The sequence below is a fragment of the Lepidochelys olivacea genome (assembly GCF_965140295.1).
Source record: "Lepidochelys olivacea isolate rLepOli2 genome assembly, chromosome: 17".
Classification (NCBI taxonomy): Eukaryota; Metazoa; Chordata; order Testudines; family Cheloniidae; genus Lepidochelys; species Lepidochelys olivacea.
The window spans coordinates 10,524,200-10,549,235 of record NC_140427.1 but is presented as its reverse complement, the minus strand read 5'-3'; the positions used below and the strand labels follow the sequence as shown (position 1 = coordinate 10,549,235).

Sequence of the window (25,036 nt, the reverse complement as noted above, 5' to 3'; positions counted from 1 at the left end):
TATAAAAAGGGTTATAGACCATTATTATTATTAGACTGGGACTTTTTAAGTATCAGGAGCTGGAGTGACTGTCCTGAGTTTATTTAGCACTGCACTTTTTCCCACCACACAGTGATGACAGTAGGAGATTGCAGGGTTCATGGCACAGTCTTGACTTTAATGTGGTTACTCAGAAGATTAAAGAGATACTGGGAGCCAGTCTCTCTTGAACGTATCATGCACTCCCCTTATATCCAAGTTAATCTATTTAAAATACAAACCTTTTAGTTTACATACAACGCATGTTTTCATTCAGCATATGCAAGAGTCACCCTAGTGCAGACACCTTGTGCAATATTGAAACCCAAATTACACCACTTACTTGGGGCTTCAGTGGTGCCTAGGATTTTGTTTGAGACCTTTGCACCAGGTGGAAATCCACCTGCTGTGCGGATGAACATCGGCAGATATATACGTGAAGCAACAGCTTACCTACTCTGCCATCAGGTGCATCCACTACCTTGATTTTCATACCCGTCAAGAAAAACACCCACAACTAGCACTTTTGAATTACCACTCCCCTTCTGGGGTTTGGTTTATGAACATAAAGTAAGCTTCACTGAAAGCAAAGCTTCTAGTCCCCTTCCCCAAGCTCACCAGTTCTTCCCAGCCCTTCCCAAAGTCCCTGAAGACCTTCACCAGGGCCTCATCAGCCTTATCCTTCCCTCCAGGGCTTCACAGTCCTATATAGCCTTTCCCAGCTGAGGCTTCACCCACGCTTTGCTTTGCTTTGCTTCCCGCAGGTCTGTCAACTACGATTTCCACACCAGCAAACCCCTGCATCCCTCTGTGCTTTCTGAGCAACAGGCTTCCTTTATATACTCTAGCTGGTCACATGATCGTCACCTGATATTTTCCTCCCCTCCCTCTGACTACAATTCCCCAGATCCCTCAGAGAACTACGCATCCTTTAAGAGCATGCCTGCTCTTAAAGGGGCTGAGCCTTGGAACATGGTTGACTGGACCGGGGACATCACTATCCTTAAATGGGATACACCACAGTACCGCATCTGTGCGATTCAATGGTTCTGCTCTTTCTAGGGTAAAGGCAGTGATGAGCTGCCAAAATCTTAACAACCAGTTCCCTACAAAAAGTTCTAATTTAAGGGATGTGCCCCAGTATGTATTTTTTATACCAACAGGGTTACCATACGTCTGTATTTTCCTGGACGGCGATTTAAGATTTAAGACACCCTGGGGGTGTGCTAAGGTGACCAGATGTCCCGATTTTATAGGGACAGTCCCGATTTTGGGGTCTTTTTCTTATATAGGCTCCTATTACCCTCCACCCCCGTCCTGATTTTTCACACTTGTTGTCTGGTCACCCTAGGGGGTGCACATGTGTGGGTCCTAGCTGCTCCATGCCCCCATCATTGAAGCAGGCATGCAGGGTTACTGCCCTGGGAACTGCAAGGCACCAGTGGACGTGGGGCCAGCTGCAGACAGGGGCATGGGACAGGGCTAGCTGGAAGCAGGGGGTGCGGGGCTGGCTGCAGCCAGGGCAGGAGGTATGGAGCTGGCTGGAGCCAGGAGGGTGCGGGGTTGACTGGAGGCAAGGGGGTGTGGTGCTGGCTGGAGACAAGGCAGGGACTGACTGGAGATAGAGGCTGGCTGCAAGCAGGGCAGGGGGATGCATGGCTGGCTGGAGACAGGGGTTGGCTGCGGGCAGGGCAGGGGGTGCGGCAGGGGCTGGCTGCGGGCAGCAGAGGGTGTGCCAGGGGCTGGTGCGGGCAGGGGGTGCAGGGGTGGCTGGAGACAGGGGCTGGTGTGGGCAAGGGGTGCGGGGGTGGCTGGAGACGGGGGCTGGTGCAGGCAGGGCAGGGGATGCGGCAGGGCTGGCTGGAGACAGGCTGGTGCGGGCAGGGCGAGGGTACAGCAGGAGTTGGCTGGATAAAGGGCAGGGGGTGCGGCAGGGGCTGACTGCGGGCAGGGGGTGCGGAGGCGGCTGGAGACGGGGGCTGGCTGCGGGCAGGGCAGGGGTGCGTGTGGCAGGGGCTGGCTGCGGGCAGGGGGTGCAGGGGCTGGCTGCAGGCAGGGGCTAGCTGCAGGCAGGGAGTGCAGGGGCTGGCTGGAGGCAGGGCAGGGGGTGCGTGCAGCAGGGGCTGGCTGAGGGCAGCGGGTGCAAAGGCTAGCTGCAGGCAGGGAGTGCAGGAGCTGGCTGGAGGCAGGGGCTGGCTGCGGGCAGGGGGTGCAGGGGCTGGCTGGAGGCAGGGCAGGGGGTGCGGCAGGGGCTGGCTGCAGGCAGGGGGTGCTGGGGTGGCTGGAGGCAGGGGCTGGCTGCAGGCAGGGGGTGCTGGGGTGGCTGGAGGCAGGGGCTGGTTGCGGGCAGGGGGTGCTGGGGTGGCTGGAGGCAGGGCAGGGGGTGCGTGCGGCAGGGGCTGGCTGCAGGCAGGGCAGGGGGTGCGTGCGGCAGGGGCTGGCTGCAGGCAGGGGGTGCTGGGGTGGCTGGAGGCAGGGGCTGGCTGCAGGCAGGGGGTGCTGGGGTGGCTGGAGGCAGGGGCTGGTTGCGGGCAGGGGGTGCTGGGGTGGCTGGAGGCAGGGCAGGGGGTGCTTGCGGCAGCGGCTGGCTGCAGGCAGGGGGTGCAGGGGCTGGCTGCGGGCAGGGGCTGGCTGGAGGCAGGGCAGGGGGTGCGTGCGGCAGGGGCTGGCTGCAGGCAGGGCAGGGGGTGCGTGCGGCAGGGGCTGGCTGCAGGCAGGGGGTGCTGGGGTGGCTGGAGGCAGGGGCTGGCTGCAGGCAGGGGGTGCTGGGGTGGCTGGAGGCAGGGGCTGGTTGCGGGCAGGGGGTGCTGGGGTGGCTGGAGGCAGGGCAGGGGGTGCTTGCGGCAGCGGCTGGCTGCAGGCAGGGGGTGCAGGGGCTGGCTGCGGGCAGGGGCTGGCTGGAGGCAGGGCAGGGGGTGCGTGCGGCAGGGGCTGGCTGGAGGCAGGGCAGGGGGTGCTGGGGTGGCTGGAGGCAGGGGCTGGCTGCAGGCAGGGGGTGCTGGGGTGGCTGGAGGCAGGGGCTGGTTGCGGGCAGGGGGTGCTGGGGTGGCTGGAGGCAGGGCAGGGGGTGCGTGCAGCAGGGGCTGGCTGCAGGCAGCGGGTGCAGTGCGTGCGGCAGGGGCTGGCTGCGGGCAGGGGGTGCTGGGGTGGCTGGAGGCAGGGCAGGGGGTGCATGCGGCAGGGGCTGGCTGCGGGCAGGGGGGGCAGGGGCTGGCTGCGTGCAGGGGCTGGCTGTGGGCTCACGGGGAGAGCAGCCGGACGCAGCCCAGGCCCAGCAGAGCAGCCGGGAACCCACCAGGCAGCAGCGGGAGCCCTAGGGCCAGGGGAGCAGCAGCAGCACCAGGGCTCGTGGCCATGGCCAGGCGGCAGCCCACATGGCTCCCGCAGCACAGCGCCCCCGGTGGCCGGAGGAGGAATTACATCACTTCCCGGCTGGAGCCCATCAAAGCCTCAGCGCCCCCTGCAGGGAAGCGGGTTAACAACCGGTTCTAAAACTGCTTCAAAATTTAACAACCGGTTCGTGCGAACCGGCTCCAGCTCACCACTGGGTAAGGGGTTTTATCTGATCTTAAAAGATGACAGATCAAGAAATTTCACAGCTTCCCAATCTTTCATTAAATGTATTATTTAACCATTATTCAGTGGAACCCATTTTGATGTGCACGGCTATTCTGCCTTTTATGGCCATAGTGCTGCCCCCATTAGAATCCTATCCCTTCAACAATGATTAAAGAGCAGCTGACATTTTCTAAATGACCATACTTTTTCGAAAGAAGCTGTTTATACATCGCAGATTTTCTGTATTTCTTTCCTCCTGCTCTTTATTACTGAGAGCATCTAGTTCTTGGGGTCTCACGCTCTTCCTCGGTGTGAACGTAGCTCAGAAGGAATGCACCAAAACTCTGACGGCACTTGAAAGGAGCAGTGCGTGTGCACACACAAACACACACTCTGCAGCGCCAGAGGGCAGCTCCCCCCACCACACTCTGAAGTAGACAAACAGACGAGTACCACTGCATGGACACACATGACTCCCCCTGACACTACCATCAGCAGGGCTACTTATATTTCAGGACTATTCCATCCTTTGCTGTGATCCCTTAGCTACTGCTGGTTGGAGTAGCATTAACTACGCAGATGCTGGGACTGGACAACAAGGGATGGATCACTTGATAATTCCCCTGTTCTGTCCATTCTCTCTGGGCCACCTGGCACTGGCCACTGTCGGAAGACAGGACACTGGGCTAGATGGACCATTGGTCTGACCCAGTGTGGCCGTTCTTCTGTTAACTTTGCAGTGCATATTTGTCTGTATTTTATAGGCGACAACAGCTGAAGCAAAAAGGGCTGGTCTTGACTCCTTCTCTTTCTATCTGACCATTCCCCTACAAATCCACTTAACGGTCCTCCCGCACTGTTGCCTTACGATCAGTCTCTTTTTATGGGTGAAGACATGCAGGTGGGTTTCTGGTCACTTTTCTTAGTAAGCTGTAATCTATTAAATCTATCCACACTCCGCACTATTTAACCAAAGGGAGCACTTGGCCAAGAGGAGATGGGCTGAGTGAGAGGTGTTCTGGATCACAATTTAGGTTTAAGCAGGCTTCGGAGTTCTGATTCAAGGCCAAATCAGGGCTACTTTTTGATTTTGTACTGGGTTATACTTACATCAGGTACTTGCAAGATTTTAGACCATGATGTCAGAAATCTCAGTAAATCAGCCTCTCTCACAAAATCTTGAATGTTCTTGTGAGATTTCAGCTACATCCAAACCAGAACCAGAAAACAACAGCCCCTTATGGTTTAGGATCCAACCTGGAACCAGGGGTAGGCTTGGATCCGTGCCCCACATGCAACTGGAGGGGTTCAGATTCATGACCCTGGTTTTAGCTGATCTCTAGCTCCTCAGGCTAATGTTGGGGTCACGTATCTCTTTCCATCACAGCCAACAGTGATACACAAGTGATTCTGACTTCAGGTGCAGAACAGGAGTCAGAAGCAGATGGACTCACAAAAAAAAAAAAAAAAAACCATCATCCTATTTTCATGCAAATAGCCTTAACAAAAAAGGATGAAGGAGGAGAGGTGCAGAAAATATCTGGTAAAGAAGCAGAACATATTTATTCATAGGGTTACCATCAGCTACCTTTTAAGAAGCACCTATTGTGAAGGAAGAAAGAGATTTAGTTAAACCTGCTACTCACAAAAACTGAATTATGCTGTCTGAATCTCACTTCTTAGTCTGAATTTAGAATCACTGGCTGATTTCCAATCCTGAATACAATGTGCCGTGTGGGCAGATACTATGTCCCTTGCAATACAATAACAAGGGTCTTAAAGAAGACAGGCAGTTCCTGGAATACACAGAATCAGGATATAAGAAAATCTCATTCCCTTTTTACACCTGGGATGCAAATGACCAATCTCCCATCCCTTATCACTGCTGTGGTATAGCTCATGAACAGGGTTCGTCGCTTGTACTGTGTCCACAGAGATGAGATGACAAGAGCAGTGCTGTGCACTGTATATGCTTTATGAGCGGGCATTATGCCCCGTCTTCTCAAGATAAGCGAGAGATCTTCCACAAAAACACAACAAAGGGGAAGAAGGTCTCTACTGAAAACATTCTACTGTGATGCTAAAGATATATATTCGGAGGAAGCTTCTCCATTGTCCTATTTATGTCAAGCATACAGTACTTAGAGACGCATGTTCGCAGAGGTGGTGTCTGTCTGCAGGCAGAATGTCCCCCTACACAATTCTAGTAAAAAAGCCATTTGAAAACAGCACCAACAATCAAGAATTCCCCATTCATATATGCGAGCAGAACACTGAAGAGACCTTTTGAAGTTGCCTCCTTTGAATTTTGAAATTTCCACGTACACCTTGGGATCATTTGCTGTTCCAAATAAATGTGGCATGCGACAGTAGCTTACATACAGATCACACATTCGAATCATGAAGGATATTCTTCTTGGTGTCCACACGTATCTAATGTATAAAGCCTTCCTGTTCAACGTTAGTCATTACACATTTAACACAGACACACAAATTGAGATTTGTAAGACACTGAAACAATAGCTCCTCCAGACATGCCTTAATTTATATGCATACAAACATACAGTAGAGAGGCAAGGACAATTATGTACTTTATACAGTATAGATACACATTTTCCATTAAAGAGCTTCTGTGTATACATTTTCTACTTTACATATGGATAGCCACATGGTCCTCAAATATTGCTATATATTGTGACTACAGTTCAAATTTAGCAAGACTCAAACGGTATCTTACCTTGACTTCCTTGCTGCTCTCTCTATGCAAAATTTACACTTACTGTTACCATCAAGGCTAAATAAATGCAGAGAAATGTAACTGCTCCAGCCACACAGTACTCTTGACGTGGAGCTGCAGCTATTGCATTGTTGATTTTAGTAGATTATGTGTCTGGCTTTGCTAACCTGCTGTTTTAATGCTCCACGGGCTTTTGGCAAAACACCAACAATACTCACAGCCACAAGGGGGCTTTAACAGCTCTCGGGTGCTGTTTATCGCAGCAACCCTTCCGTGCTTTTTAAAGGAAACAAAAGAGTTGTTTTTAAGTGTTTTGACTGCATTAGGGCGACAGTTGTTGGATACAAAAGAATATTTTTTAAAAATACATCTGTGCCGATCCCCACTATTCCACCCGTGTGGACTCAGCCAGCATTTAGATTAGAAAAATTGGAATAAAGGTATGTGCATTTTAAAGGAGGTAGCAGGCTGAGAATCTGAGACTGTTACTAGGGATGGCTAGGAGTAAAAATGATGGGGGGAGGGGTCATTAAGCATTAAATTATTGGGCCAGATCCTCGGTTGGTGTAAACTGATGTTGATATCAATGGAGCAACACCAATTTACGAAAGCTGCGGCTCCTCCAGCCGAGTCAGTCTTTTTGTTTTTCTCTAGAAAAGAAGGGTTCGGCCATTTATTAAAAAAACCTAAAACCTTCTGATTAAATTCTGAAAGCAGAGTCTCTAATATTGCACAGAACCCATTGTTGGGATGTAACATTATAATTGAAATAAAGAGAGACATGGCTCATGATCGGATTTCAAATAAAAGCCCTTAAGGGCCAAAGCCCCCACTAAAATAAATGGCAAAAATTCCACTGGCCTCAATAAGAGCACAATTTAACCCATGCTTTCTAAGTGTCAGCCCAGTTTACGTTGCATCCCATCTGTTGGCTGTCAGAATCAGGGTGACAGAGTAAGGTGAATGGTGTAACCCTGTCAAGCTGTTTAATCCAGGCCTATACCAAATTTGCAGCAATGTAATCAAACTGATTTAGAAATAGATTTAGTTAAATCAGTGCAACACCCTGGTGTGGTTGCACTTAAATCAGTTTAAAAGCGGCTAATATTGACCGAGCTTAATTCAGTTAGAGCTACACGAATTCACACCAGCAAAGAAACTGGCCTCTAGAGTATTAGCCTGCCCTCTAGGGGATGGATGGATGCAAGTTTAGGCAACATTCTGGATTTTGCAGAATACGTAAACGTCTATAGATTTGAATTAGAACTAACTATATATTTATACTAAGTTTAGCACCATGGTTTATGAGCAATTTATAAGATTTTTTTTGATCATCATCAAGGGTCAGACCTTAAGACCTTTGTGCACAGATACACACACGCATACACACTCCAGATTGTTAGATGTATTATTACTCAAGTGCCTAGGAGCCCTATGCATGGACTAGGTGGCCAACTTTCTAATCGCACAAAACCGAACACCCTTGCTCTGCCCCCTTCTCCAAGGCCCCACCCCTTTTCTGAGGCCCTGCCACTTCTGAGGCCCCGCCCCCACTCACTCCACGCCCCCTTCCTCCATTGCTCACTCTCCCCCACCCTCACTCACTTTCACTGGGCTGGGGCAGGAAGTTGGGGTATGGGAGATGGTGAGGGCTCCAGCCGGGGGTGTGAGCTCTGGGCTAGGGCCGGGGATGAGGTTTTGGGGTGCAGGAGGGGGCTCCAGGCTGGGTCAGGGAGGGAGTGCAGGCTCCAGGAGGGTGTTTGGGTGTGGGAGGGGGCTCAGGGCTGAGATAGGAGGTTGGGGTGTGGGCTCCAGGAGGGGGGTTCAGGACTGGGGGGTAGGCTCTGGGAGGGAGGGGGTGCGCGAGGGGGTTCTGACCTGAAGCAGGGGGTTGGGATGCTGGTGGGGGTTCGGGCTCCTGCCAAGTAGCGCTTACCTCAGGTAGCTCTGGGTAGGCATTATAGCGGGGCTAAGGCAGGCTCCCTGCCTATCTTGGCTCCGTGCAGCTCCCAGAAGCGGTTGGCATGTCCGGCTCCTAGGTGCAGGGACGGCCAGGCAGCTCTGCGTGGTATGCACTGCCCGCACCCGCAGGTACTGCCCCCACGGTTCCCATTGGCTGTGGTTCCCAGCCAATAGGAGCTGCGGAGCTGGCACTCAGGCGGGGGCAACGCGCGGAGCCTCTCTGGCCACCCCAGCACGTAGGGGCTGCAGGGACATGGTGGCTGCTTCCGGGTGCCGCGTGGAGCCTGCCTTAGCCCTGCTGCACCACCAACCAGACTTTTAACGGTCAAAAGCCGGATGCCTGGCAAACCTAGCATGGGCCAGGACCCCACTGTGCTAGGCGCTGTACAAATACAGAACAAAAAGACAGACCTTGCCCCAAGGAGTTTACAATCCAAGTAGTTAGATGGCTTGCTCCCAGGCAACACTAGTGTGGAAAGGCCAAAGTGAAAACAAATAATCTCACAGAGATTTTGCATCTTTCTTCCAAACCAGACTCAGAAAGCCCATCAGGAACTGGTACACTGGGTTTGTGGTATATCACAAATTGATCTAGAATGCATACCCTCTAAGGCTTGATTCAGCAATGAACGTCACCATGTGCCTAATGTACAGCACCTGAATAGTCCCACTGAAGTCAATTTTCAAATTTTCCAAAGGACCTAAGTGACTTAGGATCCTAAGTCCCATTTTCAGAAGTGACTCTAGCACTTTAGAGCCTAATAGAACCTAAGTCACCTAGGTGCATTTGAAAATGTTACCCTGTGGGACTACTTGAATGCTTATCGTGCCTTGCTGAATTAACTTTTGAGATTCAGATATGTGCCCACTAGGAACTGGACTGAGTCCCCAACTCTATTTCACCTAGTCCCCAAATAGGCACTGGATGGCAACTACTTCCTGTCACTACTGACATGGGCCCCAGTTAAAATGGTGACCTACAGATGAAAAGCTTTTGTGTGCCACTCCCAATTCCTCAGCCAAATTCATCCCTGAATTTGACCCTTTTCTTTTGCATTTAATGTATTTCAAGGCCTCTATAAATAAGACTCTGGATAAAATTAATATCAGACCAAACATTTTAGAGCTATGTAATACATTTATGTATGAACTTAAAACATTTCAGATTACGGTATTTGCCATATGATTATATAATGTCATCTCATTCTGCAATTATATTGGTTTGATGTTCATTGTACATCTCCATACAAAAACACAGTATGCCTAGAGATAGTTTTGGGTAAAGAAACAGTCAGCTCAAGTTATGTGAAACATTCAAAGACTAGCTAGGTAAGGGAAGCAAGAAGATAACAATTTTTAAAAAAAGAAACCAACTTGGTTTTATGCAGGGCCCCAATAACCTAGAGCGAGAAAAGCCACTGGGACAATAAACAATGTTGTGTGTACTAGAATATTAAGGATTTGGAAAGCAAATAGGATCTCAGCATGACTGGTGAGATAAAGAGCATTGTTCCTAAATCATCTTACATATTTTTCCAGTTATTCTTTTTGTTCCAGTTACTGTGCACTGCTATGCACCCTGGATAGTTATTTACAGCTGTGAAAAGTCGGCCTAAACTGCTGCCAAACCAGAATTCTCCCATTACTCACTCAGACAGGTGGCAGCTTTTTATATCCATTTTGCACAGGTGGAAGTGAACACATTCGCACAAGGCACTGGAGAAATCAGACCCTAAGCCAGCTGTTCCATCTCGGCTGTAGTGGACAACTTACTCAGCTAGTCTGTCTATATTGATTTATACTCCGGTAGCACCCCAAGACCCCAACCCGGGTAGAGGCCTCATTAACCTAGAAACTGTACAAACACAGAACAGAAGAGGGTCCCTGCCCCAAAGAGCTTACAATCTAAATAGCTCAGACACCGTTAGCAACACTGTGAACACCACTGAGAGCAGCAAAAAAGGGAAAACAGGCCTGATTCCCCTCTCGTGCCAGCTTTATTCTGGGAAAATCCATACACTTAAGAGGGTTATACGCGATTTACATCAGCTTGAAAACTGATTTAGGCTCAATGTGAGTATACACAGTATTGTAAGGCAACTTTCTGTCTCAGGCTCCCAGATTCTGTGGAGTATAATTCTGATCTACCTTTGTCAGCGACTGCTCTAAGCAACAGCTGGTGTTTTGAGTGGTCACTTAAGGTGGGTTTCATTTTATTTTGTTCACATGCCTTTCAGGTTGGCATCCACTGCACATTTTGTCCCCTTTTCTCTTCTATCCTTACTCAGAAATACCAGGAACTAGATAACTCTGAAAGCATGCTGCACGCTCTTTCCAAATGAAGAACAGGCTGTATACACAGGAGAACATAAATACGTATTTGTGCATGAAATTCAGATAACATGGGGAGTTTGCTGGCCTTAATTGCTATTGAAAGCCTCTGGGTTTGTAAAAGTTTCGCATAAGCTAAATTCGACGTGGTGTATTGATTTAATTTCCATTAGCTTATTTTCAGAGATGTCATGTGCACCATCCACACGCTTAACTCAGAGTCTGCAGTGCTCTCCCCTTGCCACTAGCAGTGATGCTGGATCCTGCTACTTCAAAAAGGCACCTCTTCCCAGAGGACCTCTACCACACGGATTAGCTGGAGCATGATGTAATCATTCCTAGGAGCACTGCCTCTAGATTTGGTGGGCCAGATCCTCAGGTGGTGTGAACTGGTGTAGAGCCGTCAAAGTCAGCAGCGTTATGCCAATTTACACGAGCAGAGGATATGGTCTGAATTTCCAGGCAGAACATTACCACAAAAGGGGCTACTTGGGTGCTGGTAGGAGCAGGAGAATTGGAAACATTTCTGTAACCAGGCAACGTGAAATCCATAAGCAATAGTATCAGTGTTCTTGTTACCAGGTGGCCCAGATGGCTTTTCTTGAACAGGACCACGAAGTGAATTTATACAGACATATAAAGCATACCTGCTATTAATCCTTCTGCCAAATTGTACCTCCTCTTGTCAGGACTGTGTCAGCGATCATTGTGCAAAGAAAGCAACGGCAACATAGAGGTTGCAGTATTATTAATGTGACACATGATCGGAGTGACAGCCTGAAACTCCTTATAGCATCTTGCGATTGGGATGCCACTTGAGGCACCAAAAATGTTCTTTCATTGAAGCCCTGTAAACATCACACTGTGACCAACAGCAATTATTATGCAGAAGAAGTGTCACCGCGCAGAGGTACGTGTGACTGTTAGCTCTTCATGACTGCTTTTTCCATCAAAGGAAAAGTCAAGCCCTGTCAGGACTCCAGGGTGTCTGGAAATTGCAAAGAGCCTTGCTATGAAGGGACATAAAAAAACCTGCAACGCGATATTCAGAAGGAGCCATTACCTTGTTACCACGAATGTATCCCATCGCCTTGATAATGCAAAAGTGACAAAATTTGCACCCCGATCAGAAAGTACATTGTATGTTCTACAAAGAGAGAGATGGGCAGGAGCCACTGAACTACAATCAGCAGGCTGACAGACTGGTTTTCTGGAAGAGAGGCCTTCCTCACTTCTTCCTTTGCAGCTGGGAGAAGAGATAAGAAGATCTCAATCCACCTGTGGCAGCGGCTGCCAGCCGCTGAAGTAGCATTGGAAGTCTGGGGAAGGGACGGGTATTCTCCTTTTCATCTGTGCATTGATGTGCTGAGGTAATGGAACAAGCAGGGTATTAATTTAGGGTGTGTGACTTGTCTTGGCAGGGCCTACGCTTCATGCTGGCTCTCTGCACAGGGAAGGATTCCACCGTTAGTTTTTAGTTACTGAGATCGGCCTACGTCACAAAGTCTGGATCCAGCTCAGAGCTTCCCCAGAATTCAGGGCGAGTTGTGAACTGTGGGTTTTGGTTCAGTTCCAGCACGGTTTTATTTACCGTCAGTGACTAACTCTTCCTATGACAAACAGAACACATTATTGCCCATTTGGCTTACTGTTCTGTCTCTTATTCCTACTCACTTTTTCTCTATATGATTTTGGGGGATGCAGAACATTTTAGAATAGGAAGGGCCCAGAAGTGGTGGCCAGAAGAAGACAGGAGGACAAAGCACTAGAAAAATATGCCATCGTGAGCAATGCTACACTTTTCCCTGAGATAGCGATGGCAAGACCTAGTAGGTCATTTTCACCTCTAACTTCTTGCATTCTATTGTAGGATTTAATCTCGCTTGCTCCCAGAGCATTTTGCACAGTGTCACCCCTTACACAAACACAGACAAAGCCTCTGCTTCACATTACTCAGAGAAAGTCTCGGTTTAATAATGAGGGATTTACCGATGGGTATCTCATTTCTGATGAACGTTCTGGACCATTCATGAACCATCATAAGTCTTTCAAACACTTGTTTAAGTAGCAGACTTGATTCTTTACTATTAACACATTGCAAACAAATTGTAGCTCTAGAATTGAAAGTGGATCTAAATGATGTTACCATGCTTCTAGATTCTGCATAGGCTTTTCCTGGTAGTGACTGGTTTTCTATAGCATCTAGCAAAAGGAGGCCTGATCCTGGTAGGCCTCATTGGGCCCTACCTCTATCCAAATAATACATACTACAAACCTGCAGCAAGCTTAACTTTAATTTGACCTGGTGTCAAATGGGAGTAGTAATGCTTAACCATCTTTGTCAAGTGTTTTGAGGTCTACAGGTGATGAGGGTTATAAAGTGTTAGCTATTATTGTGCTCTGGCTATTTCAGTCAGACAATTGGAGACCCAGTCCACCAAGACTATCTTAACACTTTCAAACTACTCCTGAACCAAAGAAGGAAAGCGGGACTAGTTAGGGAATCTGTCTACGCTTTCAGTACAGAAGCAGTAAATGAATTGGATCTCCCAACAGCCACCAGCTAATCTCTCAGAGTTCTATCGATTCGAACCCTGCTTTGAAATGTGATGATGTCACTAGTCATGGGAAAAGGCAGGTCATTCCACCCCAGAGGCACGGTGTGCCACACATGCAGGGCCCAGCCCAACAGACATGCTAAACGTATCGATGTCTAAAACTGCAGCAATGAGAAGCATTTCTACCCTCATATGTACTCATATATAGCTCTTTCCTCGTCGGCTCTCAGAGCACAAAGAGGCTCGGACTTACGTCCGGCCATAGACCGCACCTGTGGCAGCATCAGGACTAGAACCTGGTTTTCCAGACTCATCATCCTGCACTCTAATGCCTAGCACATGCTGCATCTCCACTATCCGTAATCTCCAAAGGCAGACAGGAAAACAAAATATGCTCTCTGCTACAGCGGTTGGGTGCAATTAGATACAGAGATGTAGCAGTGCATTAATAAACAGACCAGCAAAGACCAAAAATAAACAGGGAGACAGTTCCTCAGAGGAAACACTAAACCGAGGAAATTAAAACTTCAGCATCACGGAGTCCATGATACACAGTGTTGCTTTGAAACAGGATTTGAATTGGGGGTACACAAGCATGGATCCAACACACCGGCATTGCTCCCAAACTACTTTCTTATTCTCCAGAGGCTCAGCTTTCATTTTAAAAGAGGTGAGTCTCTAGTTGCCATGGAAGAAACCTTGGAAAACGTGAACCAATTGCAGCCAATCCAGGGCCAACGCTCTGAGTTTGCAGGGAATCCAATGCAACAGCTCTGAGGTTTGCACTTCTCTATTCATTTCCATGGATGCTAATTCAGATGACGATACTTTAAATGTCAACATTGCTACCTATTTCATTGCTCAAGCATGTACAACAGGAGAGTGTGTATTGTACTACGAAGACCTACACAATCGAATGTGAGTGACTGCAAATTTTGGTGGGGGTGGACCTGGAAAATAGCATATATTTTTTCCCCAGTCAATAAAGAGCCAAGCAAGGGATCTGAGCCCCACCAAGAAGAAACAGAACCCAGAGAGCATCCACGATCATATATTGAGCAGCTCCACAATCTACTGAGGGCAGCAGCTCATTACTGGTACCTTGAGCTCGCAGAGCTTATTTTGTGGCTGGAGTCGGTCAGAGAACCATTGTCTGTTATTCTTTCCACCCCTGCTTCAGAGGCACTGGCTTCGGCGGTCTCCAGTACATTAACCATCATTATGTTGTTCACCACGTCACACCTCATCACACAACTCAACGCACAACGTTCGATGCATTACTTAATCTGGCCACTGACTTTCCACATATTTTATTAGATTTTTTTCCAAGTAACTTCTCCGCCCACTGGGAAATCAAATAATCTAATGGAATTAACTTTAACAATACTGAACATTAATTATGGATTACGTTTCTTGCACTTAAATTCTGCATTCAGCAGGGTAACAATGCATCAACAGCAAGATTAATGCAAGCAGGGGTGGTAATTTGCAAAGATCAGTTAAAATTAACAGGCAGCTTGGTAATTTAAATAAAATAGACACTCTTTGCCAACTGCATAGGGGCAATTACAATGTCTTTTTGGATGGTTCCTTGCTGAGAAATCACCATTTGAAGAAAACAGTTGTCAGATGAATGACATATGTATTCAAATTCACGTCTGCTGTTAAAACAATACGGGAAACTATTATGGCTTATAGCACGCACAAAAGAGATGCTCGAGCAGTCTTCTTGTTGCTAAGACTTGGTATAGAATTTTTAAAAGAGATCGGCTCACTAGGAGCTGGTCTCTTTTGAAAATCTGGCCCCAACTGGGGGTCCTGAGCATTTTGGGGGGAGATTTTCAAAGGTGCAGAGGGCACCCAAAGTCAGTGGGAACTGAGGGCCCCACTCAGCCTTTGAAAAACTCCCCCTTGAAAATCTGGCTGTTGTGCAAATTTGGCCCTTAGCTCTAAATCCTGCCTTCTCTCCACATCATACCCTCACTGTGATATTTTCTTTCTTCACAAGGGAACGGGGGGAGATACAGGTATAACAGGCCTGATTTTGCTCTCACTTCACTCCTTGGCCTTCCTGCTCAGCGACACACAACCAAGATCAAAACAATGCCCCACGTGTCTGGTCCTGGGCCTTAGCACCACATCTGAAATTCCTCCCAGAAAGTTCTACCAAAACAGTACAAAACCATACCACACAGGGAGAAATTCACCAGCACACAGTGGGCTAGCGCAAGGGCTAGGCCCCAAGACCCAATGGACCTTATCTCGAGGGCTTACATAGGGCTTGTGCTGGCTTTTTGCATGGGGTGAATTTCACCCTTCATTATAGTTCTCTCGTCCCCAGTTAGAAAGGGTTCTTTCTTTCTGAACATCCAGCTCCATTAAATTCTCTTTGTTTCCAGCTCTTCTTTGCCTGTCTTGATATTTCTGTCCATGTGAATCCGTGAAGGTAAATATTCCAGAACTCAAGAGTGCTTGGAGCAAAACTGCTCCTGAAATAAAGAAGGAAAAGCTTTTAGACATGTACCTATGCAGAGATGTTCTTCAAAGCTCTTGAAAAGCAGGAAAATAGGTACTGTGTTATGTGTTGCTTCAGGCCCACAAGCTTTTTATGTTAATTGGTGTTTTATCACAAATCACTCAATTTAAAATGACAGCCATGCATATGCATTGCGGGCAACGAGAGCTATAGCGCCCATCAGATCAGTGGCTCAGAGATGTATTTTCAGCGAGCTTTGAAGGGAAGAATGTAGGCACTGAATGAAATCTCTGCACTGGAACAAATATTCTTCAGCTATTTCATGTACACTCAACAGTTCAGTCTATGCAATATGCAGCCTGCTGCTTCTGTTTCATTTTTAATGTATGCCTCAAGTGTACAAAAATCATGAGTCAGGTCCCGAAAGAATTTGGGACTGGCTTAAAATCATGAAACTTTTCATAATCAGGAGTTCTTTTTCTGTAATTTCCAGCTTTTAGCCTTTACGGTGCACTTGTGTTGTGTTTTCAAGCTTATCTCTGCAACCATAAGGACCAGAAACCTACTTTAAGAAAAAAAGAAAGCTGAAATTCTCATGTATTCACATGACTCCAGGAGCTGGGACTTTAAGAAACAAACCAGATATCATGATGAGACTCAAAACAAAGTCCTGAGCTTTGGCAAAACTGTGTATGTGTGTATATGTAGTAGAGCTGGTTGAACTGCTTGTGGGTGGAATTTTCAAAGGTGCTGAGGCAACTCTCAATGGGATTTGTGCGCCTAAATCACTTACCTGCTTTTGAACATCCTACACATTATGAACAACAGGCCAAGCACTCTGTTAGAATAACTCCATTGACTTCAAGGAAGTTCCATGAGCAGAGACTTTGATCCAGTATTTATTACAGCTGGCTGTATCTCTGTTCTCTGTTTTTGGACAGACTGTAAAACTGATTAAGAACTTTGGCTGGGATTTTTAAATGAAATCCCCATGGTGTGCCTAGCAATTTGAGGCTCTTTTGTAAATCCCAGCCTCAGTCCATTGAGTTACACAAAGTTTCTTCAGCAGACAATTGTTGCAGGTCACTTTTGTGAGTTCCAGAATCTGGCATGGTTTGGATTTAGGATCTATTTACCTGAACACCCGCAGTAATAATACTGTGGGATTCTCAGAGGAAAAGTGCTAGAGAGCGCAGAGCACTTCACAAATAATTTAGTCAGCCCCTCTGTGAGGAAAGGGAGTGTTTTTAACATCAGATCAAGAAACTCAGGAACAAAGAGATAAAGGACTGATTCTCCATTACTTTGCACCATGGGTCATCACCCGAGCAGGCCCAAAGAAATGCGTTAGTCTCTAAAGGTGCCACAAGGACTCCTCGTTGTTTTCACTCTCACACCTGTGCTTCGTGGGAGCGGAACACTCGCACCTGAATGAGTGGAGAATTTTGATTTAATAGTGTCTTACTAGGGGTTATACAGGATGTCTGTGGCAGACAGGAACAGAACCTGGATCTCCCATCTCTGCTTCCAGGGCTTTACCTGCAAGAAACGATTTCCTCCCAGAGAAATGGTTCTGCTTTTGAATCAAGCTCCCACGCATATTTGGCCCTGATTCTCCTCTCCCAACTAGCTTGGTCTTCAGTGTGGTTACTCCTGATTTATGTTCCCGTGAGCGACATCTGTATCTGCTTTTCCTTCATTATTCATGATCCTAACTTGTAAAACTTGTCTACCCCCCAAAAGCAAGTATGAAAAATACCATGTCCCTGCTGCCATGAAGAATTTTACTTCCATCAACAACAATTGCTCTGAGTCCATCTCAAGGCCATTTATCTTCGTACAGCAAAATGCAACTGGAACCCAACCTTTCCAGGCAGACAAACTGTCATTTGAACAGATGGGCCTCTAACCCAAATCAGCCGCAAAGACCGCATATGAGCATCTAACATGTTTGCTGAGCGCAAGACTCCTGGGCCGGGGTGTTAAAACAGCCATCTGTGAGGAGTGAGGGGGTTTTCATGGCTGTGCTGTTTGCTGCTACTTGTGGGCTAACTGATCATTGCTTGCCTTGGTGTACAAAAACCAAAGAGCCTGACTCTTATTCCACCACTGTTCCAGCACCGCAAAGGTGCCTTTAAAGAGGGCAAAAGTTACATTTACACTCACCTTAGGCCCCTGTACACTACCAGAGCAGTGTAAAGAGGCTTGAGTGTAGCTGAGAATCAGGACTCGAGTGTGGTCTCTACTGGTACCATTTTATGCATGGCTATTTTATCACATTCACCTTTTTTCTTACAACCTATAACCCACAAAATATTTCGAGCAAAATCCTGTGCAATGGGGGGTAGCAGGGATGCTGATTTCCAGTGTAACTCCATTTCCAGTGTAACCTTTGCATCCACTACAGAGGGATCCTTGCCAACCAGGGGCAGATTGCTTATGGTAAGGCGAAAGGAGGGACAGCTGGCGGGCCACTTTTCTTCTCCTTGAAGGAGCAGCAGCATGAAGCCTCAGAGCTTCCATCAGGCTTGGGGGGATCAGCTCATAACACCCCGTTGTAGGGGGGAGAGGCGGTCAGAGATGAGACAGATTTTACTGAATGCCCTTTCACCCATGGAGCAGGTGCTATTGCTCCTTTTTGAGTGCTCATGAAAGAACATTTTCTGTCTGTTTGTTTACCTGCTTGGTGACGCCAGATCAGCTCGGCTGACAATGTGATGCTGATGTGGGGAGTACAGCCACTGGAAAGCCGTCAGCGTTCTCTCCTCGATCCGAAAGCGGCCTTCCTTAACGTACCTATAAATAACAAACAATGAGAATTACCTGGAACTGAAATATTTATTAGGGAAGAGCTGTCAAGCCAAAGAGAGAGGGAGACACAAGATCAAAAGAATGGCTGGCTCAGGGAAACTGCAGAGAGTTGCTAGGTCAAACAGAAATGTAATCACTGGAATTACACCGCAATCCTCGCTCCTCCTTGCGTGGCCCTTTTCTGTTTATTAATTGGGACTGGCAAGGGCATCTTGCTGCATTTACGGTGCTGTTCATGCTGGGCTACCACATTAGGCAGCCTAAGAAGGCACCCCCAGGAGAGTGCTGCGTGTTCTCTCCTCCGAGTGCTGTAAGTGGAACAAGCCCCTGGCTCAGCCGTGGAAGAGCCAAGCCCAGTATGTTGCATAGCCATAGGGCCTTGGATCTCAGAACAACTGCAATTCAGCGCTGCTGGTACCCCTGCAAGATAGGCAGGCATTACTGACCCGCTTTTACAGGTGGAGGGAGAGTAAGGCACAAGGAAGTTACAGAAATTGCCCAAAGCCCCACAGGTAAGGGGTAGAACTGTGGCTCAAACCCCAAAGTCATGACTAAAGATATGCCAGGGTGTGTGAATGTAGCCCACACTGACACACCCCGAGCTAGCTTTAATCTCACATCACAGAATAGCCAAGCCATGGCAGCTGTCATGGGCTAGACCCCAGGGTTTGTGCAGACCGCACTAAAGCTTGCGCTGCTGTGGTTTCACCGCTCCAAGACCCAACCTAGCAAGATTCTGATTCCTGATCCTGTTACAGTAAGGCCCCTTCACACAGTGCTGGCCTTAAAGTGAGTGCAAATGTAATTTGACAGGTTTCAGAGTAGCAGCCGTGTTAGTCTAGATCCATAAAAAGAAAAGGAGGACTTGTAGCTCCTTATTTGTTAGTCTCTAAGGTGCCACAAGTACTCCTTTTCTTTTTACAAATGTAATTTATACGTCCAATTTATATGCCCCGGTGCAAGGAGGCCTTAGCGTAAACAAAAATCAGGCCTTCTGTGACTAACTCACTCTGTGACCTCAGGCAAGTCAGTCAACCATGGAGTGCCTCACTTTCCCCCTTTATGTAATGTGGGGTAATCATAATTCTCTGCCAAGAATACTGAAGTGATGGATCCTTGGTTGGACAGTGCTACAGAAGTACAAAGTGTTTTTATAGTAAATAAAGATATTTCTATCTGGCACAGTACTCCCCCTGGAAAATTATAACAAAACAGAGCAAGTTGTTTTCATTTCCACAGCATTCTGCAGCCACCTGAAATCACAGGTCTTCCAGGGAACTGCTAGGATGAGCTCCTGTGGATGATGAGGAGCAAACAGCGCCCTCTAGTGGCACTCAGTGCTCCCTGGCTGCAATAAAAATCCATGACAAATACAAATCAAATTTTCAAAACCATCCCCTAATCTTGGATGCCTCCATTTCCAGTTTAAACATCTTGGGCCAATGCTTCAGAGGATGCAGAAAAATATAATCTACCCAGTCATTTCTTTAGTGCGACACATGGACAGGGGTGGGGAGTTATGGTTTTAAAGTTGTATTTTCAGACTTAGTTGGTTTATAAAAAATTCACACGGTGCAGCTCCTTAAATGGTTTACAGACCTGTCACCCCCTCAACCCTCCCCAAAGTGTTTGCTTTCAATGCTGGAAACCAAGGACCCGATTCTGGTGTAATTCCATTTCAGGGCCGTTGCTCTTCATTTCCACTAGTGTAAATGAGCACAGGATCAGGCCCAACGATCATCGGGACAGTCTGTGAAATTGACTAGACACCAAAATCTCCAATGGCCACATAGAAGCTGTGCTGGATGATCATGGGAAGGGTCTCCAATCCAGCCCTGTGTAAGGCAGGGGCAGAAAGCCCACAATGGGGTGGGACTGAGGAGGGCATGAGAAGTGGAGAGGTAAGCTGTCTTTGCTTGGATCCAGTGGCACAACAATCCATGCAAGAGGTGAGGCAGGGCAGCTCGCTGCTTGCCGACCCCAGGTGAGGGTCTGTTTTATCGTGGAACTCAGGCTCTGTGCAGGGTGCATGGATTTCACGCTCAGAGAGCGGGGACCAACTTCTGGGCATTGTCAAATCAAGTAAGATCTAGACCAGTTACAGACAAAATCATCTGCTCTCTCTAATGTCTTGCTGTAGCAGACAGGGTGATTTCTGAATATCAATGATTTATAAACAGTCGTCCTAAGCCCCATAAAAATAATTGGAACAGGCCAGGATTCAGGCTGGTTAGTTTCTTTTCTGTCCATACCGTTTGTACAGGTCCTAGCTAACCTAGTGGCAATACAGGCCAGCTTCTTAGCGGACGTAAATCAGCGTTTACGACGGCTACAGCTACAGCCCTATGGCTTGGAGCGACATATGCCGCTTAAACGAATTTCTTTGCATTGGCACCCTGTGTAAACTGCTCTTTAAAAAGGAGTGTGTCCTGGTGTCTGAATACATGTAAGCTCTATTCTTGCCATTGGTTTACTCTTTTATCCTGCTGTAGATATGCAAAGACACCTAAGATACGTATATCTCTACAGTACACACTGACTCTGCAGCCAGTGATGGAGAATGGCTCTCTTTACATTCCACCGGCGTCTTTCATCTATGTATCTCAAAGCATTTTACAGACATTAGTTACTTAAGCCTTGGCGTTTTCCAGCAGCTGAGCATTTCAGATCCTCAGCTGGTGTAAATTAGCAGAACTCTTTTGACTTCAGTGGAGCACCACCGATTTATAGCAGCTGAGGCTCTGCTTCATTATAGCTATATCAGTCCTCTGGGGCACAGAAAGGTTAGGTGACTTGCCCAAAATAATTCTGCAGATCATGCGCAGAGCCAGGAATAGAACCCAAGAGTCCCAAACTCATCCTAATCTCAGATCACAGGAGTCGCACACCAATGTAACACCACTGGCTTCAGAGGAGTTAATCCTGGTTTATACCCCTGTAAGAAAGATCAGAAGCAGCCCCTACCCACTCTCTAAAGCTCTGGAGCATCTGCTTTCTAATAAGACGTTAACTCATGTGCACAAGGAATTCGTATCTACCAAAAATTTGGTGCCTGATTCTGATCTCACTTACATGGATGTAAATCACAACCATTTCCACCAAAGTCATTAAACCAGGTGTATGGGATCAAAAATCAGACCCTTCAGTTCTATCCAATTGTATCTTGGAAAGGAAGGAAACCAAACCATGTGTTTGGCTGCTGGGCCTAAATTTATCTGAGAAACATTACCGTGATCTTATTTTGTTTTCCGGTATAACCAAAACACGTTTTAGAATCTTTCCACAAGTCTGTGCAGGGCTGGATTTGCAACTGTTCAGCATGGGCATTTGCTACCAATTTCCCACCAAATGTTAATCTAAGTCTAGATCAGGACAGAAGATAAATGCCACACAAATTGTTCTCACCTGCCAATCAGTGGCCCCTACGTTCCAAAGATGTCACTCCTGCATCCTTTGCACACCCAAAACTCCCAAGGAGGGGCGAGATTTTGCTGTCTGTTACGTCAGGGTAACTCTGGAATAACACCATTAATTTCAATATGGCCTAGGCCAAATCTTCCCAGGTTTAAATCAGCAGAGTTCTACTGATTCCAGTTTGCACCAGTGGAGAATCTGGTCCATTCCTTTCTTCCAAATTTACATCTACACAACGGAGAGCATAATCTGGTTTCTGAATGGGAGATGTGTGCGCGCAAGGAATGCAGGACTGGGCCCTAGATTAGGAAAATAGACATTTGGGTTTGTTTATGGAAACCTACAGTTGAATCCAAGCCTGAATATGTATTATCCATACTCTGAGTTTACCTTTTCCACCTCAGACAGGTAACATTACTGAACTGTTCTCTCTTTACTTATAATAAACTTTGCACTTCTGATCCATTTAACACAAGGATCTCAGGATCCTTTACAGCTCACACAGCTCCTGTGAAAATTATTTTATAGTCGTTTTACATATAAATAAATCTCAGGCCCAAAGAGTAAGATTTCCAAAGCAGTCAAAGGGATTTTGGCATATTGTCCATTAAAATTTAAACGGATTGAAGATATGTGCCAAAATCCTCTCTATTGGTTTGAAAATCATAACCAAGTGATTTGCCCAAGGTCACAGAGTAAGTCAGTGGAAGGCCTTTGAATAGAACCCAGAAGTCCTGACACCCAGTCTCCATCCCACGCCTGATACCACTTCAGTAAAAAGGACACAAGAAACAAATCCTCCACTTGCAAAGCAGCCCCTCCCCGTCCCTGCTGTAGTAGTTTGTAGCAGGTCATTTCCTACATGGCGGGATGCTTTCAAACAGTTGAATGTAACAAACCATCATTTATTCACAACAGAGTTTCCATTTCTCTTAAGTTTTGTTCTGACTAGCCCATGCATCCACTCTGTCCTCAGTTTTATCATCATCTCCAAGGCCAGGCTAATATCCCTGAAACATTATTTAGGATGGGATGCCAGATGTTGAAGCTTACTTAATAATGTTTGAGTGATGAATCATGGGTTATTATTGCAATTAAAGTTGTGCATGTCCTTTAATGCCTGGGCAAAATATCTGCAATTACAATTGTTCCCTTCTTTTAGAAAAAAATCTGCTGTCTAGCTTGTTCCAGACAATCAGCGGCACTTAACATGCCCTCATTTGAATATGAAATTTCACCACTGAGTGTAGTTATTAAAGCATCTGTAGAGCTGAGGGGGGCTGGAGGGGTCCATATTCATTTGGAAGAGTGGAAATCATAGCGAACGCTAATGTCTCACACCTCTCCCCCAACAGGCAGGGGATCAGTACATAGCACTCAGCTGACATGGGCTAAAGTTCACTCTTCATGAACAAACAAAGGCCCCAACCCTGCAAACACACATGGTGAGTAAATTGATGCCTGTGAGTATGCAGTTAGAGGCTGGAATCCTAATGCTAATGAACAACATAATCATTAACCAGAGCTCTGGGGAGACACAGTGAAGTGCTGATGTGGAGTGCTCGGTCAGGCACCTGCCCATACTGGGAAGTGGTGCAGATCCTCCCCATCAACTGGGCCATCTATCCATGATACCTATCAGGTTTGTACTGTATCATCTGAGCACCTCACAGCACCCCTGCGAGGTAGGGAACTACTATTACACCTGTTTCACCATCGGGGAACTGAGAGAGGCTAAGTGACTTGCCCAAGGCTACAGAGGAGGCCTGAAGTGAAGCAAGGATTTGAACCCAGGACTCCCCAGTCCTTGCACAGTGCCCTAACTCCTGGACCATCCTTCCTCCCACCTCACTGCAGCGTTCCAGGAAGCAAAAGGGGAATGTGTGTGATGTATCATCTCCAAAGCTGGCCAGCTGGCTGGTGCAGTGGGAGCCTCCTCACCCGTGCTCAGACCTCTGGAAGTGCTGTGTTTTGTGACAGCGCCTGGCCCTTGTGCAGAGGTAAGGGGCTCAGGAGGGGAGATTGAAATGGGAGGGGTCTTGTGGCTAAGGACTACGCCCGAATCAAGGTTTGCAGGCTCATGCTTATTGTTTCTTTCCCAGTAGAGGAATTCCCTGTCGAACTCACAGCTTTTTCTGAGCCCTAGCAAAGCCCGTGAATAGCTAAATCAGAGCCATTAACAGTACCAGGTGGTAAAATCAAAGACAACAGATGATGCAAGACTCTTTGAACCACGCATACAGGTTGTGATACTTCATCTTTAGCCACTGCGCAGTGTCACCGCTGCAAGCCTCTTTCACTTGTGTCTGCACACAAAAACCACCTGAATTCAGAGAGGCACAGAAAAGAATAGGAAGAGGGTGGATGAGCTAATTCGCAAGCAAAGGTAAAAGCACTAAATGGGCCTAATTCTCTTCTCTCATCACTAGTGTAGCTCCATTGGCTATAGATAATGTTTGTGATTTAGAATCTGGGAGAATAATTTCTGTCAATGAAATTTTAACTTGACCTAACCTTCTAATAGGTTTCCGTTGCAGGAGATGTGATATGTTCAGTGGAACTTCTCCACTTTGGACTGCCCTCATTTCCTCAGTTCAGCAGAACGTTCAGCCAAATGGAGACATCAATGTTTGCGATAAAACTCCTGTTGAGTTCAGTGGGCTCATGATTTGGCCTTACACCCTCTAAACTGCTACACAAGAAGGTGAGCAAGACACCAGCTCCAAAAAGCTGCTATAGAACTAGGAACACAGGAACTGCCAGACTGGATCAGAGCTGAGGTCCATCTAGTCATGCATTCTGTCTCAAACCATGGCCAGCGCCAGATGCTTCAGAGGCATAAAAACCCTGCAACAGGCAGCTGTGGGATAATCTGCCTCCCATATTAGGTCTGAAAGTTAGAGGTTGACTAAAACCTGGAGCATGAAAACAAGCAATTTAGGAGGCATATTAAATCATGAATTATGTTCTGGATATTCTTGTTATCCATACAGTGTCCAGTTCCTTTTTTGAAGCTTTGCACGGTGGCTTCCTGTGGTAATTAGTGCCACAGTCCAATTACACCTTGTGGAAAAAAGCATTTCCTTGAGTTGTTTTTGAACTTGCCATCTTTTAATTTAGTTGCATGTCCTCTTGTTCTTGTTCAACATCAGACAAAAATAAATTCACAGG

At 47.1% G+C, this 25,036-nt stretch overlaps 1 protein-coding gene across 1 annotated transcript in view; it reads right to left on the bottom strand.

Annotated features, from left to right (window-relative positions):
* RAP1GAP2 (RAP1 GTPase activating protein 2) overlaps window positions 1–18,417 on the bottom strand; it is a 243,408-nt gene extending 224,991 nt beyond the window's left edge. The window contains exon 1 of the mRNA XM_084651088.1: window positions 18,320–18,417. The gene's annotated coding sequence lies outside the window, so the exon portion shown is untranslated. The remainder of the gene's footprint in view (window positions 1–18,319) is intronic.
* Between the last annotated feature and the right edge of the window lie 6,619 nt (window positions 18,418–25,036).